This window comes from Schistocerca serialis, chromosome 1, assembly GCF_023864345.2.
Source record: "Schistocerca serialis cubense isolate TAMUIC-IGC-003099 chromosome 1, iqSchSeri2.2, whole genome shotgun sequence".
In the NCBI taxonomy this organism is placed as follows: domain Eukaryota; kingdom Metazoa; phylum Arthropoda; class Insecta; order Orthoptera; family Acrididae; genus Schistocerca; species Schistocerca serialis.
Window position 1 is genome coordinate 242,938,931 of NC_064638.1, and position 16,335 is coordinate 242,955,265.

The 16,335-nt window shown below is 44.6% G+C and overlaps 1 protein-coding gene across 2 annotated transcripts in view; it reads right to left on the minus strand.

Moving 5' to 3' along the window:
* The window catches only part of LOC126466867 (TNF receptor-associated factor 4), a 581,524-nt gene that overhangs the window by 405,036 nt on the left and 160,153 nt on the right, over positions 1-16,335 (minus strand). Inside the window, exon 1 of one of the 2 annotated variants that reach the window (XM_050096418.1) lies at positions 7,336-7,354. The exons of the other annotated variant lie outside the window; for it this stretch is intronic. The gene's annotated coding sequence lies outside the window, so the exon portion shown is untranslated. Of the gene's footprint in view, positions 1-7,335; positions 7,355-16,335 lie in introns of those variants that run through there. 2 annotated transcript variants of the gene reach the window in all.

The following is a 16,335-nucleotide window of genomic DNA, read 5'->3' on the forward strand; positions in this document are numbered from 1 at the left end:
GGTCCATGTTGTCTCACTCCTCAACGGCGATTCGGCGTAGATGCCTCAGAGCGGTTGGTGGGTCACGTCGTCCACAAACAGCCCTTTTCAATATATCCCAGGCATGTTAGATAGGGTTAATGTCTGGAGAACGTGCTGGCCACTCTAGTCGAGCGATGTCGTTATCCTGAAGGAAGTCATTCACAAGATGTGCACGATGGGGGCGCGAATTGTCGTCCATGAAGACGAATGCCTCGCCAATATGCTGCCGATATGGTTGCACTATCAGTCGGAAGATGGCATTCACATATCGTACAGCCTTTACGGCGCCTTCCATGAACACCAGCGGCGTACGTCGGACACACATTACGCCACCACAAAATAGTAGCGAACCTCGACATTGCAGCACTCGCTCGACCGTGTGTCTAAGGCGTTCAGCCTAACCGGGTTGCCTCCAGACACATCTCCGACGATTGTCTGTGCTTGAAGGCATATGCGACCATCGGTGAAGAGAACGTGACGCCATTCCTGAGCGGTACATTCTGCATGTTGTTGGGCCCATCCGTATCGCACTCCATGGTGTCGTGGTTGCAAAGATGGACCTCGCCATGGACGTCGGGAGTGAAGTTACACGACGTTCTGTGGCAGCACGAAAAGCATTATTCAACGTGGTGGCGTTTCTGTCGGGGTTTTTCCGAGCCATAATCCTTAGGTAGCGGTCGTCCACTGCAGTAGTAGCCCTTGGGCGGCCTGAGCGAGGCATGTCATCGACGGTTCCTGTCTCTCTGTAATCTCCTCTATGTCCGAATAACATCGCTTTGGTCTCTCCGAGACGCCTGGACACTTCCTTGCTGAGAGCCCTTCCTGGCACAAAGTAATAATGCGGACGCGGTCGAACGGCGGTATTCACATTCTAGGCATGGTTGTACCACAGACAAGACGAGCCGTGTACCTCGTTTTTCTGGTCGAATGATCGGAACTGATCGGCTGTCGGACTCCCTCCGTCTAACAGGCGTCGCTCATGCATGGTTGTTTACATCTTTGGGCATCCCTGACATCTCTGAACAGTCGAAGGGACTGTGTCCGTGATACAATATCCACAACCAACGTCTACCATCAGGATTTCTGGGTACCAGGGTGATGCAAAACTTTTATTGATGTGTGTATTTGCCATCTCTCAGTAATGTACAAAATATTCGCTACACGTGCACAGAAAAACACCATTAGCTAGTAATCAGGTAAAGTAACAAATGGATATATCTAGAACGATGGACCTTTCGCAGATTGTGAAAGAAACTGTTTATTGTGTAATCAATTAACACTTTGCTCAATGTCATACGTTCTGAGAAGTTTTCACTCAGTTTTAACAAAATCAATAGAAGCAACTGTAGAGAAAGAAAGGCACTTCCGTCATCCAATGTAAGTCTGTTCCACAACATAGATATTAAGTGTTGAAACTTCAATAGGTGAATGGGAAATGAGTGGGTAGTCAGGCACGGAGATTACTGAAACTGTTGGTCACTTTTAAGCAATACTTCTTGACGCCTAAAGAGCAAAAAGTAAGCCAGTTCAAGCGTTAAAGGAACACATCTACTACAGCAGTTACCTTTTGATGATAGTGTACTGCCCCAAGGCAGTGGGTTCACTAACGCACACCTTCGTTGTGGTATTCGACTATGAGTATCCATTTCGAATCATGCTGGTTGCAGAATTTTTCACTATCTGTATTTGGCCGGCATGGAGATGCGTGGTGATGGCAGTGTTAAGTTCCTGATAGCCAGTCTCGGGGCCAACGTCCTGAACTAAATTCCAAACGTGTCGGCAGTGTCTCATGGAGCGAGGACATGTGACCCTGATGATGGTGACTCACGTGATGGGGACGATATACCTGGCAGTCCCCTTGCTGCTCATCGAGATGTGTATGCTATGTGCGGGCATAGAGTTTCACCCTGTGCTTTCATCATACAACACTAATTCGACGCCAAACTATTCATCCAATTAGTACAGTCGCCTCCACTCAACACAAGGGCGGCCATACCTGTGGCCTAGGGCGGCCCCAGACCCTCACCCCCCCAACCTCTCTCAGGGAAAGGAAAAAATATATTGTAATCAGGTGCTTTTTATTTCAAGAAAAGATTTAAAAGTCAGTATTACACAGGCTTTTACCACTGTTGGATCTGAAAATTTTTTTGGCTTCTTACAAGTCGCCAGTAGTCTTCCAAAATATTAAAAATAGACACTACCCCCAGGACTAGCCCGCCTCCTCCCCCCTCCCCATACGTAATATCGTATGGGCGTCCTTGACTCAGATACACTTAAGGCATAATTCTCATGTTCCGCGTGGAAAAAAGTCACTGTGCGCGGATGAAGAAAGTCGTTAGAAATTAGATGGATGAACAACCACTCTGTGTCTACCAGTCAACAATAACTTACGACTTATTTTGTTTATACCGTTGGGCACTGGTACAGAATCACTTCAGCAAGGGATCCAACACCATGATATAGCAGATTCGAAAGGAGGCGTGTAAATCAGTTACAGAACAACTATAATAATGTGTAATCAAACGGCGTAAGTTATTAATGAAATTATCCGGGCAAGTTAGGAGTTAGAGAATTTAGGGTAGTTGAAGACAATGGCAGGACTGACAGTAAAAGAATTAATTACAATAGTAAAACTAGCCTGGAAAGTTTCTGGTAAGCTAAATGCTGAACAGATTTTTTGTAATTAAATTTAAAATGTGTCTGCAGCCGTGCGTTTTACGATCACCATGCATTACTGGCTTTTGCTTATTGACATTATAGCGATTTCTCTGAAAAGATAGATGCATGATAAGAGTACAAGGAGATATAGAGCGAGGAAAAATGGATCAAGGAACAGAGATGTAATTCTCACAGTATTGCAAAACAAATGGGGTGGTGGTACACACTCCTGGGCAAGCGGTTGGCAGAAGGATAAAGGAACTTCCTTGCTAGTTTGGATCAGAAGAAACAAAGAATGACTCAATGGAAGGGGAGTAGGTGACGTTAGAGAAAATGCATGAACGACATGGATGGGTGGAGTTGAAAACATTAATGTGCACAGAGGTCTAAAGAAGGCCTGCATCCAGCAGTTTTTACGTGTGTATGATACAAATTCCATGATAAAACTCTGATAAAAAATTACGGAGAAAAAAGAAACATATGGATTTTTGCGCCATTGTTACGGTTGTTTTATGTGCTGCACTGTTATACTACAGTACGAGGGCGTGCTGAATTTTTGATGTGAAACAACCGTAACATGTTTATTCTCGATATAAAAATAAAAATTTTGAGGTTCGTCGATGACATTGTAATTCTCTCAGAGACAGCAAAGGACCTGGAAGAAAAGCTGAACGGAATGGACGGTGTCTTAAAAGGAGGATACAAGATGAACGTCAACAAAAGCAAAACGAGGATAATGGAATGTAGTCGAATTAAATCGGGTGGTGCTGCGGGAATTAGATTAGGAAATGAGACTCTTAAAGTAGTAAAGGAGTTTTGCTATTTGTGGAGCAAAATAACTGATGATGGTCGAAGTAGAGAGGATATAAAATGTAGACTGGCAATGGCAAGGAAAGAGTTTCTGAAGAAGGGAAATTTGTTAACATCGAGTATAGATTTAAGTGTCGGGAAGTCGTTTCTGAAAGTATTTGTATGGAGTGTAGCCATGCATGGAAGTGAAACGGGGACGATAAATAGTTTGGACAAGAAGAGAATAGAAGCTTTCTGAATGTGGTGCTACAGAAGAATGCTGATGATTAGATGGGTAGATCACATAACTAATGAGGAGGTACTGAATAGGATTGGGGAGAAGAGAAATTTGTGGCACAACTTGACTAGAAGAAGGGATCGGTTGGTAGGACATATTCTGAGGCATCAAGGGATCACCAGTTTAGTATTGGAGGGCAACGTGGAGGGTAAAAATCGTAGAGGGAGACCAAGAGATGAATACACTAAACAGATTCAGAGGGATGTAGGTTGCAGTAGGTACTGGGAGATGAAGAAGCTTGCACAGGATAGAGTAGCACGGAGAACTGCATCAAACCAGTCTCTGGACTGAAGACCACAACAACATTCTCGACATTTACATATTTATTTTTCAACATTGTCATCCTGTCAATGAAGACATTTCTCCCAGTGAGAGACTAGTTAGTTGATACCGTTACTGTAGAATGTTTGACTTTGTTGACGTAGTCGCACCCTCACCTCTGCTTGCACCGTTACGTCACCATCAAACAGAAGTACTGGAAGGCGTTCCTCAAGTTTTGGAAACAAATGAAAATCGGATGGGACCATTTCGGGACTGTAAGGAGTATGATCGAAGACAGCGATCCCAAGGCGTCTGACTGTTCCAGACGTCGCAGCGCTCTTGTGTTGTCATGCTGAAGCAGAGGGTACTCCACATGCGGACGATCTGTGTTACATGATACGATTCTGAGCCCTCTGGCAGCCAAGGGCTGCAACTTGCGCCGGCGTAGTGGGCAAATCAGTTGCTTGACATGTAATACCTCAACCGATATTGAGAACAGAATAAAAAAATTCGGAAGCATTATTTTTCACCACGCCCTCTTACTACTCCACATTTCTGGCGTGAGCTAGTTTTCTGTTAATATTTGCTTTGTTTTTGCTTCATCAAGCGCAAGATGAAATTTTAACCTGAACTGGATCTGTGCAACACTGAAAAATCAACTTTTATTCTGAATCATATATACAACTCATGCAATTTTAAGTGAAAGTAACTAGAGATGAGCAATCTCGAGCATCCTTGGGAACTAGTTCACTGGTGGTCGCGCTTTCTCGGGAACCGTTCATTTTTACTCGTTCACCGTTCATATGTGCATTGCATATGGTTCTTATGAAAAACTTTCCAACCCGGTAGCTGAGCAGACGAGATGCTGCTGCCTGTGACATGGGCATTATGGTTCGAAACTGCTCGTGGGAAGCTCCGTGAAAGTAGGATAGTGCAGTGGCTGTGTTATTATCTACATCTACATCTACGTGATTACTCTGCTATTCACAATAAAGTGCCTGGCAGAGGGTTCTATGAACCACCTTCATGCTGTCTCTCTACCGCTCCACTCTCGAACGGCACGCGGGCAAACGAGCAGTTAAATTTTTCTGTGCGAGCCCTGATTTCTCTTATTTTATCGTGATGATCATTTCTCCCTATGTAGGTGGGTGCCAACAGAATCCTTTCGCAATCGGAGGAGAAAACTGGTGATTGAAATTTCATGAGAAGATCCAGTCGCAACGAAAAACGCCTTTGTTTTCATGATAGCCACTCCAATTCACGTATCACGTATGTGGCACTGTTTCCCCTACTTCGCGATAATACAAAACGAGCTGCCCTTCTTTGTACTTTTTCGATGTCAACCGTCAGCCCCACCTGATACGGATCTCACACCGCACAGCAGTACTCCAGAACAGGGTGGACAAGCGTAGTGCAAGCAGTCTGTTTGGTAGACCTGTTGCACCTTCTAAGTGTTCTGTCAATGAATCACAGTCTTTGGTTTGTTCTAACCACAATATTGTCTATGTGATCATTCCAATTTAGGTTATTTCTAATTGTAATCCGTAAGTATTTAGCTGAATTCACAGCCCTCAGATTTGTGTGACTTATCGCGTAATCGAAATTTAGCTGATTTCTTTTAGTACTCATGTGAATAACTTCGCAATTCTCTTTATTCAGGGTCAAATGCCACTTTTCGGACCATACAGATATCTTATTTAAGTCATTTTGCAACTCATTTTGATCATCTGATGACTTTACAAGACGGTAAATGACAGCATCATCTGCAAACAATCTAAGACGGCTACTCAGATTCTCTCCTATGTCGTTAATATTGATCAGGAACAATAGAGGGCCTATAACTCTTCCTTGGGGAACGCCGGATATTACTTCTGTTTTACTCGATGACTTTCCGTCTATTACTACGAACTGTGATCTTTCTGACAGGGAATCACGAATCCAGTCGCACAACTGAGACGATACTCCGTAGGCACGCAGTTTGATTAGAAGACGCTTATGAGGAACGGTGTCGAAAGCCTTCTGGAAATCTAAAAATATGGAATCAATTTGACATCCCCTGTTGATAGCACTTATTACTTCATGAGTATAAAGAGCTAGTTGTGTTTCACAAGAACGATTTTTTCTGAATCCGTGCTGACTATATGTCCATAAATCGTTTTCTTCGAGGTACTTCATAATGTTCGAATACAGTATATGTTCTAAAACCCTACTGCAAATCGACGTTAGTGATATAGACCTCTAATTCAGCAGATTACTCCTACTTCCCTTTTTGGGTATTGGTGTGACTTGAGCAATTTTCCAGTCTCTAGGTACGTATCTTTCTGTGAGCGAGTGGTTGTATATAATTGCAAATATGGAGCTATTTTATCAGCATACTCTGAGAGGAACCTGACTGGTATAAAATCTGGACCGGAGGCCTTGCCTTTATTAAGTGATTCAAGCTGCGTTGTTTCACCGATGTAAAATTCCTTCTGACATGCAATATCGTAATTAACCGCCGACACCGGTCATGCGTCTTTCAAGTAAAATGTCTCCACTGTACGGGAATATATATGTAATGGTTGTACGAGTACAGGCAGTTGACACATGGTTGACGGGCCGCTATTAGTGCTCGGGTAGCCAAGTGGTAGGCGACTGCTCGCGATAAGCGGGAAATCCAGTTCGGTGTCCCGGTATGGCACTAATATTCATTGTCGTCATTCCATTATACAGCCAATGGTGGTTTATATTCCCAACTGCGTATACATTTAATGTGCTTCCTAAAAATGTCTGTGTCTTGTTGCAATCTCCCTAAACGTTTTTCACTCAAAGTGCGTTTATACAGTATACACAGCAAAAGAAAATCTTCATTCTTCACTCAGGAGACAGTCGGTCCTAGGAGCAGAACACTACAAACCGCCTGCACAGTGCTACATATCACTATTGATGTTTTAGGTTGCAAGACAACGCGACTTATGCACTCACAAATTAACGCTGTCAGTGACAATTTTATTCTGGGCGACAATGCGAGTTGACAGTAACTCATCAGTAACTACGCTTCCACTCATTTCACTTGATGACGGCGAGAGCAACGAAACGCACCGCGGTCTATTACGGACGAAATAAGACGTGTTACAGCAACGTTTAACGCTGTTTGCATGGTCGCCTGGTGATGAGATGAGGCTCGAAACACGCAGTGACGAATTAAGCATGGTAATAAAATGAACCAAAGCGTAAATTTACGCTTGTTTTACGGCTTGTATCGGCATTAAAAACCAGTAGGACATGGAACTGCATAAGGCGAGAGGCAATGGCTGTAATTAAGTTACCTTTCTCAGAAGACTCTGGACTCTCGCGGTAGTGAGGTACGAGTTCCCGCCGTCCACGCCTGCGTCTCCGGCGACCGCTACCGCCGAATGGATTACCGCGTTCCCGCGTTGTGCATCCAGAGCGCCGTGCGGCACTGACTCACCACAGCAGCGCGAGAGAGCCAGGGAGAGCCAGGGACTGGGAAAACGTACAACGCCGCCACCTGCCTGCTCTACACCTGTTGCTGTCCTGCGCGAGGCGCGTCAAAGATCCAGCCACTAGGGGTGGTCAAAACGGTTATTTCGGAGTATCATTTATCGCGATTACCGTTACTTTACATTTTACAGACGAATGGACGAACTGGTAGAAGCCGAAGTCGGGGAAGATCAGTTTGGATTCCGTAGAAATGTTGGAACACGTGAGGCAATACTGACCCTACTACTTATCTTAGAAGATAGATTAAGAAAAGGAAAACCTACGTTTGTGCATTTGTAGACTTAGAGAAAGCTTTTGACAATGTTGACTGGAATACTGTCTATCAAATTCTGAAGGTGGCAGGGGTAAAATACAGGGAGCGAAAGGCTATTTACAATTTGTACAGAAACCAGATGGCAGTTATAAGAGTCGAGGGACATGAAAGGGAAACAGTGGTTGGGAAGGGGGTGAGACAGGGTTGTAGCCTACCCCCGATGTTACGATGTTAATCAATCTGTATATTGAGCAAGCAGTGGAGGAAACAAAAGAAAAACTCGGATTAGGAATTAAAATCCATGGAGAAGAAATAAAAACTTTGAGGTTCGCCGATGACATTGTAATTCTGTCAGAGACAGCAAAGGACTTGGAAGAGCAGTTGAGCGGAGTGGACAGTCTTGAATGGAGGATATAAGATCAACACCAACAAAAGCAAAACGAGGATAATGGAATGTAGTCGAATTAAGTCAGGTGATGCTGAGGGAATTGGATTAGGAAATGAGACACTTAAAGTAGTAAATGAGTTTTGCTGTTTGGGGAGCAAAATAACTGATGATGGTCGAAGTAGAGAGGATATAAAATGTAGACTGGCAATGGCAAGGAAAGCGTTTCTGAAGAAGAGAAATTTGTTAACATTGAGTATAGATTTAAGCGTCAGGAAGTCGTTTCTGAAAGTATTTGTCTGTTGTCTATCCATGTACGGAAGTGAAACATGGACGATCAATAGTTTAGACAAGAAGAAAACAGAAACCTTCGAAATCTGGTGCTACAGAAGAAAGATGAAGATTAGATGGGTAGACCACATAACTAATGAGGACGTCTTGAATAGAACTGGGGAGAAGAGAAATTTGTGGCACAACTTGACTAGAAGAAGGGATCGGTTGGTAGGACATGTTCTGCGGCATCAAAGGATCACCAATTTAGTGATGGAGGACAGCATGGAGGGTAAAAATCGTAGAGGGAGACAAAGAGATGAATATACTGAGCAGATTCAGAAGGATATAGGTTACAGTAAGGTACTGGGAGATGAAGAAGCTTGCACAGGATAGAGTAGCATGGAGAGCTGCAGCAAACCACAACAACACAACAACCGTTACTTTTTATACAAGTTACTTCTAACAGTTAATTATAACTGTCAGTTATTTTGACCACCGAACTACCCAGAAAAATCTCTCTCCAATATATTTTTTTGGGAGGGACTTCAACTTTTGTCGCTTAATCTCTAGGCAGTGATTCGAGTTCTGCTCCTCAAGGTAGCCAGCTAGCAGTGCTTCACGGCGCGCCAGTCCAGTTGCGTGATGTCACAGACCATTTTCAAACATTTTTGTTAGTTAACATTTTTCAAATTCCTTGTCTTTATTGTGGTCCTACAGTTAAATCTGCGAGACGTGCACTTTTTTATTTGGTTTGGTAACTGTGCGAGTTGATTCTGGCACGCGGTACCAGGCTAACAGCTGCTGTATGTGTGGCAGCATGCGGATCACGTCAAGGGCAATAACAGTCCAATTATTTGTGAACTCTGTGACGATCGGCGGCTACTTCCGTACAGGTTTCAGCCGAATATCTGTCCTCATTGCAAATATCATGTGCTACGACCTACTGGACCCCGGGACGCAGTTACCAACTTGCAGCGCTAGCCCGTAACTCCCAGGTAGAAGCTGTGTTCGAATAGTAACTATGTTTACTTTAACACGAAAGCGTAGTGCAAGCTGCGATAAACAGGACACGCGCCGTCTCACAGTTATTTCCATAACTTATAGAATACCTTCCAGATCAGGGGTGTCCAACACGGGGACCGCAGGCCGTATGTGGCCCAAAGCAATCTTCAGTGTTGCACAGTAAGTGTGTAGCGTGTGATACACGACCGATAGAAAAGTCCATAAAATCCCGTTTATATAAACTTATGATAAACTGAATATTTTCAATTTGAAACTCCCGACACACGATGCTATTCTCTCATTCCCTCTCTACCTCTCTCCTTCTTAGCCGTTAGTGTTTATTTTGAGCAGCCTAAAAATTCTAGTCTTCTTGTAACGTGCCTCACGTAAGTTAAAAGGTTGAAAACCCCTGTCCAGATGGTCCGTCCTACTGATATTTCCATTCAACCACGTTGAGGTCTCACATCATTAAACATTTGGCGTCACGCACTGTTCGCAGTTACTAAAATAACTGCTAATAACAGGTGAGCGTTTATAGCAGAAACTGTCATTTCTATCAGCTAAGTTACTTTTTGCCACCTGCACTATTAACGGTTATCGGCCACAGCAATGCAGCACTGCTGTGGCAAAGACCATGCTACTTATACAGTATTACACACTGCACATCGCTTTGCCCAATATTCGCAGTTCAGGCACTGAGAACCCTAAGCCCCAAGGCACTAAAACAAATTTCTGATAAAAAAAGATTGTTGTGAATACCCAATTTGTAGACCAACCACCAATCTCATAGGTCTGATTTGTTTTATAAGTCTCAACATCCTACATTTCCTATGAAAAAATAATGTACCCAGTTTATGTTATGAAAAATTGATTAATAGTTAGGTTTATATTGTCAACTAGCTGGCAAACCCGGCATTGTCCTGGTATACATTTTGCTACTTTTCTATTAAAAGCGACAGCAAATGGCAGGTTCAAATGGCTCTGAGCACTATGCGACTTAACTTCTGAGGTCATTAGTCGCCTAGAACTTAGAACTAATTAAACCTAACTAACCTAAGGACATCACACACATCCATGCCCGAGGCGCGCCTAGAACCACTAGACCACCGCGGCCAGCAAAGCAACAGAAAAAAAAATAACTGTGTTTGTAGGGAAGTATCGAAAAAATTATATTTCCATATTTTCGTGAAAAGAGCTTTGAAATTATGAAATAGTCATACAAAGAAACATTATACTGTACAAATGTATAAGAACGGTACCCAATTAAGAAACATGATCCCGAACAATATCTGTGGGCCAGGCGCAGCTGCCTCGCATCTCTACATCGCGATTTTGTAAATGTCTCTATGGTGACGCCTCTTCATAGCTCTATAGGCGGCTATCGTTTTCGCCTACAGCCGTTTGAACTTTGCAATTGAAAACTGTCGAAAGCGCTGCCAGGTATCAGGGATGCCCTTAAGTTGACTACTGTAGGTGTGTCTTAGTAGCAAAGAATAAATATATTAACATTTCAAGCATGATGAGGCATTTTTCCACGAAGCTCGGTGTTTATGACATCATATCTCTTGAACTAAGTGTCGTACAAAAATAAACTTGAATAATAAATTTAAACGTCGTGCATAATGCGGCAGTTTCCACGCATCTCAGTGTTTATATCTCTTGAAAATGCGTCATACAATGATACAGGTTTGTAGGTATGGTCAGCGGCATGTGAGGATACTATTGACGAAGTATGTTGGAATAGAGGCAGTAGCAAAGAAATAATAAATTTATACGTCATGCATAACGCGGCAACTTTTGAGGCCTCTCTTTTTATATGACGTGTATGGATGTTAATTCACAACATTTCCATTTATAGGCTACTGATAACAGGGTGGTGTGACGGTTGTAAAGTTTGAAATTCATGAGAAACTGGAATCAGAACATAAAGAACAGATACTAAATGCGTCACCCACACTGTTATGACCTATTCCAACACTTCATAAGCTTCATCACTTTTATTAGGTACATTCTGTAGCTTGAGGTTCAGATAAAACTGACAATATACCTCCGATTATGACATACTACTACTACGTACATGATTTAGACACTAAATTATGATGGCAATCCTAGGAATCAACTTTTGTGTAACTCAGAGCAACAACACTATGCACAGTGCTTGAAGCCCATACGGAAATGAATATCAGAGAAATCGATGAGAGACCGCCAGGGTGGCCGATCGGTTCTAGGCGCTACAGTCTGGAACCGCGCGACCGCTACGGTCAGAGGTTCGAATCCTGCCTCGGGCATGGATGTGTGTGATGTCCTTAGGTTAGTTAGGTTTAAGTAGTTCTAAGTTCTAGGGGACTGATGACCTCAGAAGTTAAGTCCCATAGTGCTCAGAGCCATTTGAACCATTTGAAATCGATGAGACAGATTTTCGTGACTGTTCACATAAACATGTGGGCCAACAGTATAGGCAAACCTGGATCACAATAAGATCCATAGACGTCAGGAACTTGTGTACTTTCTATAATCTCAAAATCGACGACGGTGCGGATTGGACCCTTACAACTCTCAGCGCCTCAGTTGTCCAATTTGGTAACGGCGACCATACACGTAGCTGGAAGTCTGAGAATCATGCAAACTTTGTGCACGTAGGCACAAATCCCCATCCCCTCCGCACAGTCCAAGCATGCTTGTGCGAGCATTACTATGTAATCGGAATACGAATTCACGTTTTCTTTGAATCTTTCAGCAACTGTATCATCTGAATTGGCAGGTCGGTAAAAGGACCCAATTATTATTTTATTCCGGTTACCAACAATGACCTGTGCCCATACTAACTCATAGGAACTATCTACTTCAGTTTCGCGACAAGATAAACTACTTCTAACAGCAACAAACACACCACCACCAATCGTGTTTTAGCCTATCCTTTCGGATCACCGTTAGGTTCTTCGTAAAAATTTCGACTGCGCTTAACTCCGGCTTCAGCCAGCTTTCAGTGCCTATGACGATTTGAGCATTAGTGCTTTCTATTAGCGCTTGGAGCTCTGGTACTTTCCCAACACAGCTACGACAATTTACAACTGTTTGTAACTTTCGCTTTTGGTCAACAATAAACTTACTCATGTTCGCTGAGTTAGCACACTGCCTGATACGCACAACAGATAATGGCTAACGTATTGCATAAATTGTGCACGCTTACAACCACCAGTATTTGTTAATGTTCAGTGAAATTAACCTTATGGGTAGGAAGTTGCACATGCAAGGGACAAGTGCTAGTAAAAACACTTTAGTTCAAGCATTATTTATTCTACAGGTACACAAACGCGATTACTGAAAGCAGAAGCAGAAATTTTGATGTAAGGGAGAGAAGGCATGGAAACTACATTCTAGACTCTAGAGTAGTGGTAGTCAATCTGGTCCCTACGGGAGGCTCTTGCGCATTCCAACGTCCATAATGAGCAGTACTTGGTAGCGGTTTTAAAAAAAATCATTAGTTTTTCGTAAAATTTTGACAAAGTAGTAAGTAATTATTATTATATGTTTTAACTTGCTGTACCTCTACCTGGGGCTATGAACACGGCGCAGTTTTCAACCCTCGGTGGGGCTGTAGGTTCGCAGAACTGCTCGGTCAAAAGCTGGCCTTGTTCTATTGTTCGCACGTCGGCATGCGCCTTTGAAATTGGAACTCAGCGACCGCAAATCCCCTGAGTGTAGCTGGCATAACGAATCTGAGCATTTGGTAAGCTGATGAAAAAGCGCGAAACGGTCATTTCGCTGTCTCCAGAACGAGAAAATTCCTGAATTTTACATTCCAGATGTTGTCAGCCACTCAGATTGGTCAGTAGCATTGGGGTTGTGACGTGAATGTCTGAGCCCATGAGTGACGACACAGCAAATCCAGTGCACAAATCTTTGGTTAGTTAAATGACTTACAGTAAGCGATGGAGGAGAAGCTTTTGCAGACTACCCTTGGATTTTGTTGTATTCGTGGAAATTCTTGCCTTTCATTAAGGCAACAGTTGTAAATCCTCCAATGCAATTCATCTGAGAGCAGAGACGAACGGTAGAAGAGATGAAAGCGTGGAGACTTTTGGTTGTGAGATCATAGCGCGCGGGAGAGAGAGAGAGAGAGAGAGAGAGAGAGAGAGGGAAAGAAACGGAGAGAGAGAGAGAGAGAGAGAGAGAGAGAGAGAGACAGAGAGAGAGAGAGAGAGAGAGAGGCAGAGGGAGAGAGAGGGTGAAGGGGAGAGAGGGCGAGAGGGAGAGGGAGAGAGAGGAAGAGAAGGAGGGAGAGAGAGAGAGAGAGAGAGAGAGAGAGAGAGAGAGAGAGAGAGAGAGGGGGGGGGGGGAGAGACAGGTAGGGAGAAGGGGAAAGAGAAAGAGAGAGAGAGAGAGCTTGGTGTACTTTCAAGAGTCTTGAGTAAGTGTAGGTTTTTAGCGTTAGCGCTGCCTCTGCTCTAAAAATGGTTCAAATGGCTCTAAGCGCTACGGGACTCAACATTTGAGGTCATCGGCCCCCTAAGAACTACACTACTGGAAATGGAAAAAAGAACACATTGACACCGGTGTGTCAGACCCACCATACTTGCTCCGGACACTGCGAGAGGGCTGTACAAGCAATGATCACACGCACGGCACAGCGGACACACCAGGAACCGCGGTGTTGGCCGTCGAATGGCGCTAGCTGCGCAGCATTTGTGCACCGCCGCCGTCAGTGTCAGCCAGTTTGCCGTGGCATACGGAGCTCCATCGCAGTCTTTAACACTGGTAGCATGCCGCGACAGCGTGGACGTGAACCGTATGTGCAGTTGACGGACTTTGAGCGAGGGCGTATAGTGGGCATGCGGGAGGCCGGGTGGACGTACCGCCGAATTGCTCAACACGTGGGGCGTGAGGTCTCCACAGTACATCGATGTTGTCGCCAGTGGTCGGCGGAAGGTGCACGTGCCCGTCGACCTGGGACCGGACTGCAGCGACGCACGGATGCACGCCAAGACCGTAGGATCCTACGCAGTGCCGTAGGGGACCGCACCGCCACTTCCCAGCAAATTAGGGACACTGTTGCTTCTGGGGTATCGGCGAGGACCATTCGCAACCGTCTCCATGAAGCTGGGCTACGGTTCCGCACACCGTTAGGCCGTCTTCCGCTCACGCCCCAACATCGTGCAGCCCGCCTCCAGTGGTGTCGCGACAGGCGTGAATGGAGGGACGAATGGAGACGTGTCGTCTTCAGCGATGAGAGTCGCTTCTGCCTTGGTGCCAATGATGGTCGTATGCGTATCTGGCGCCGTGCAGGTGAGCGCCACAATCAGGACTGCATACGACCGAGGCACACAGGGCCAACACTCGGCATCATGGAGTGGGGAGCGATCTCCTACACTGGCCGTACACCACTGGTGATCGTCGAGGGGACACTGAATAGTGCACGGTACATCCAAACCGTCATCGAACCCATCGTTCTACCATTCCTAGACCGGCAAGGGAACTTGCTGTTCCAACAGGACAATGCACGTCCGCATGTATCCCGTGCCACCCAACGTGCTGTAGAAGGTGTAAGTCAACTACCCTGGCCAGCAAGATCTCCGGATCTGTCTCCCATTGAGCATGTTTGGGACTGGATGAAGCGTCGTCTCACGCGGTCTGCACGTCCAGCACGAACGCTGGTCCAACTGAGGCGCCAGGTGGAAATGGCATGGCAAGCCGTTCCACAGGACTACATCCAGCATCTCTACGATCGTCTCCATGGGAGAATAGCAGCCTGCATTGCTGCGAAAGGTGGATATACACTGTACTAGTGCCGACATTGTGCATGCTCTGTTGTCTGTGTCTATGTGCCTGTGGTTCTGTCAGTGTGATCATGTGATGTATCTGACCCCAGGAATGTGTCAATAAAGTTTCCCCTTCCTGGGACAATGAATTCACGGTGTTCTTATTTCAATTTCCAGGAGTGTACTTAAACCTAACTAACCTAAGGACATCACACACATCCATGCCCGAGGCAGGATTCGAACCTGCGACCGTAGCAGCAGCGTGGTTCTAGACTGAAGCGCCTTCAACCGTTCGGCCACAGCGGCCGGCCCTATGCTCTGAGCAGCTCACAATTTGTGAGGTCTATTCCGCTAATTGTGTTGCTTCTTCAGTGTTTTCACTTATACGGACCTTTGATCTGTTTTTAACCTGTCTTTGCGAGCTGCACAGATGTGGAAAGGCCATAGCGATTCTGTAGCCATCTTCCATACAGTTGAGACACCAACCAGTTATTAACAGTGCATTCTGTAGGAACTGAGCATCTCTCAAGCAGTCAGTTAGTGCATTTTTGCGTTCATGCACGTAAATGCTGTTGTGGAATGGGCTTCATCTGTCAACTCCGATTCACATAAAATCTGGAGAGTAGTAAACTGAATTTGAGGTGCTCTATATTTTTGAGCTTCAAGTAAGCAATCATTTCAGAAATAAATAAGTGAGCTGATATTCACTTTTTGTTCAAATAATTAATTGTAAATTATTTAATTGTGGTACACACCTGAGAAAAATAAACTCATAAGTTAAAGCTTAGGAACGTTTTCACTTTGGCCCTACAACTGTCCTGATCGGGTAACACTAATTTTAAAATTAAAAATACGACCGGCTTCTTTTGCAAATCTAAATTATGCTCTCACTGTCGCGACGCTCCATTATATAACAGGAGCTCCTACATGGAACATTTAAGGATGCTGTATGTAATTCACTTCATTTATATAACTAGTGATTACTGAGAATAGCTCTCATTTGTATTTACCGCAGTTTTGAGATTACAGGCCGGCCGGTGTGGCCGTGCGGTTCTAGGCGCTTCAGTCTGGAACCGCGTGGCCGCAACGGTCGCAGGTTCGAATCCTGCCTCGGGCATGGATGTGTGTGATG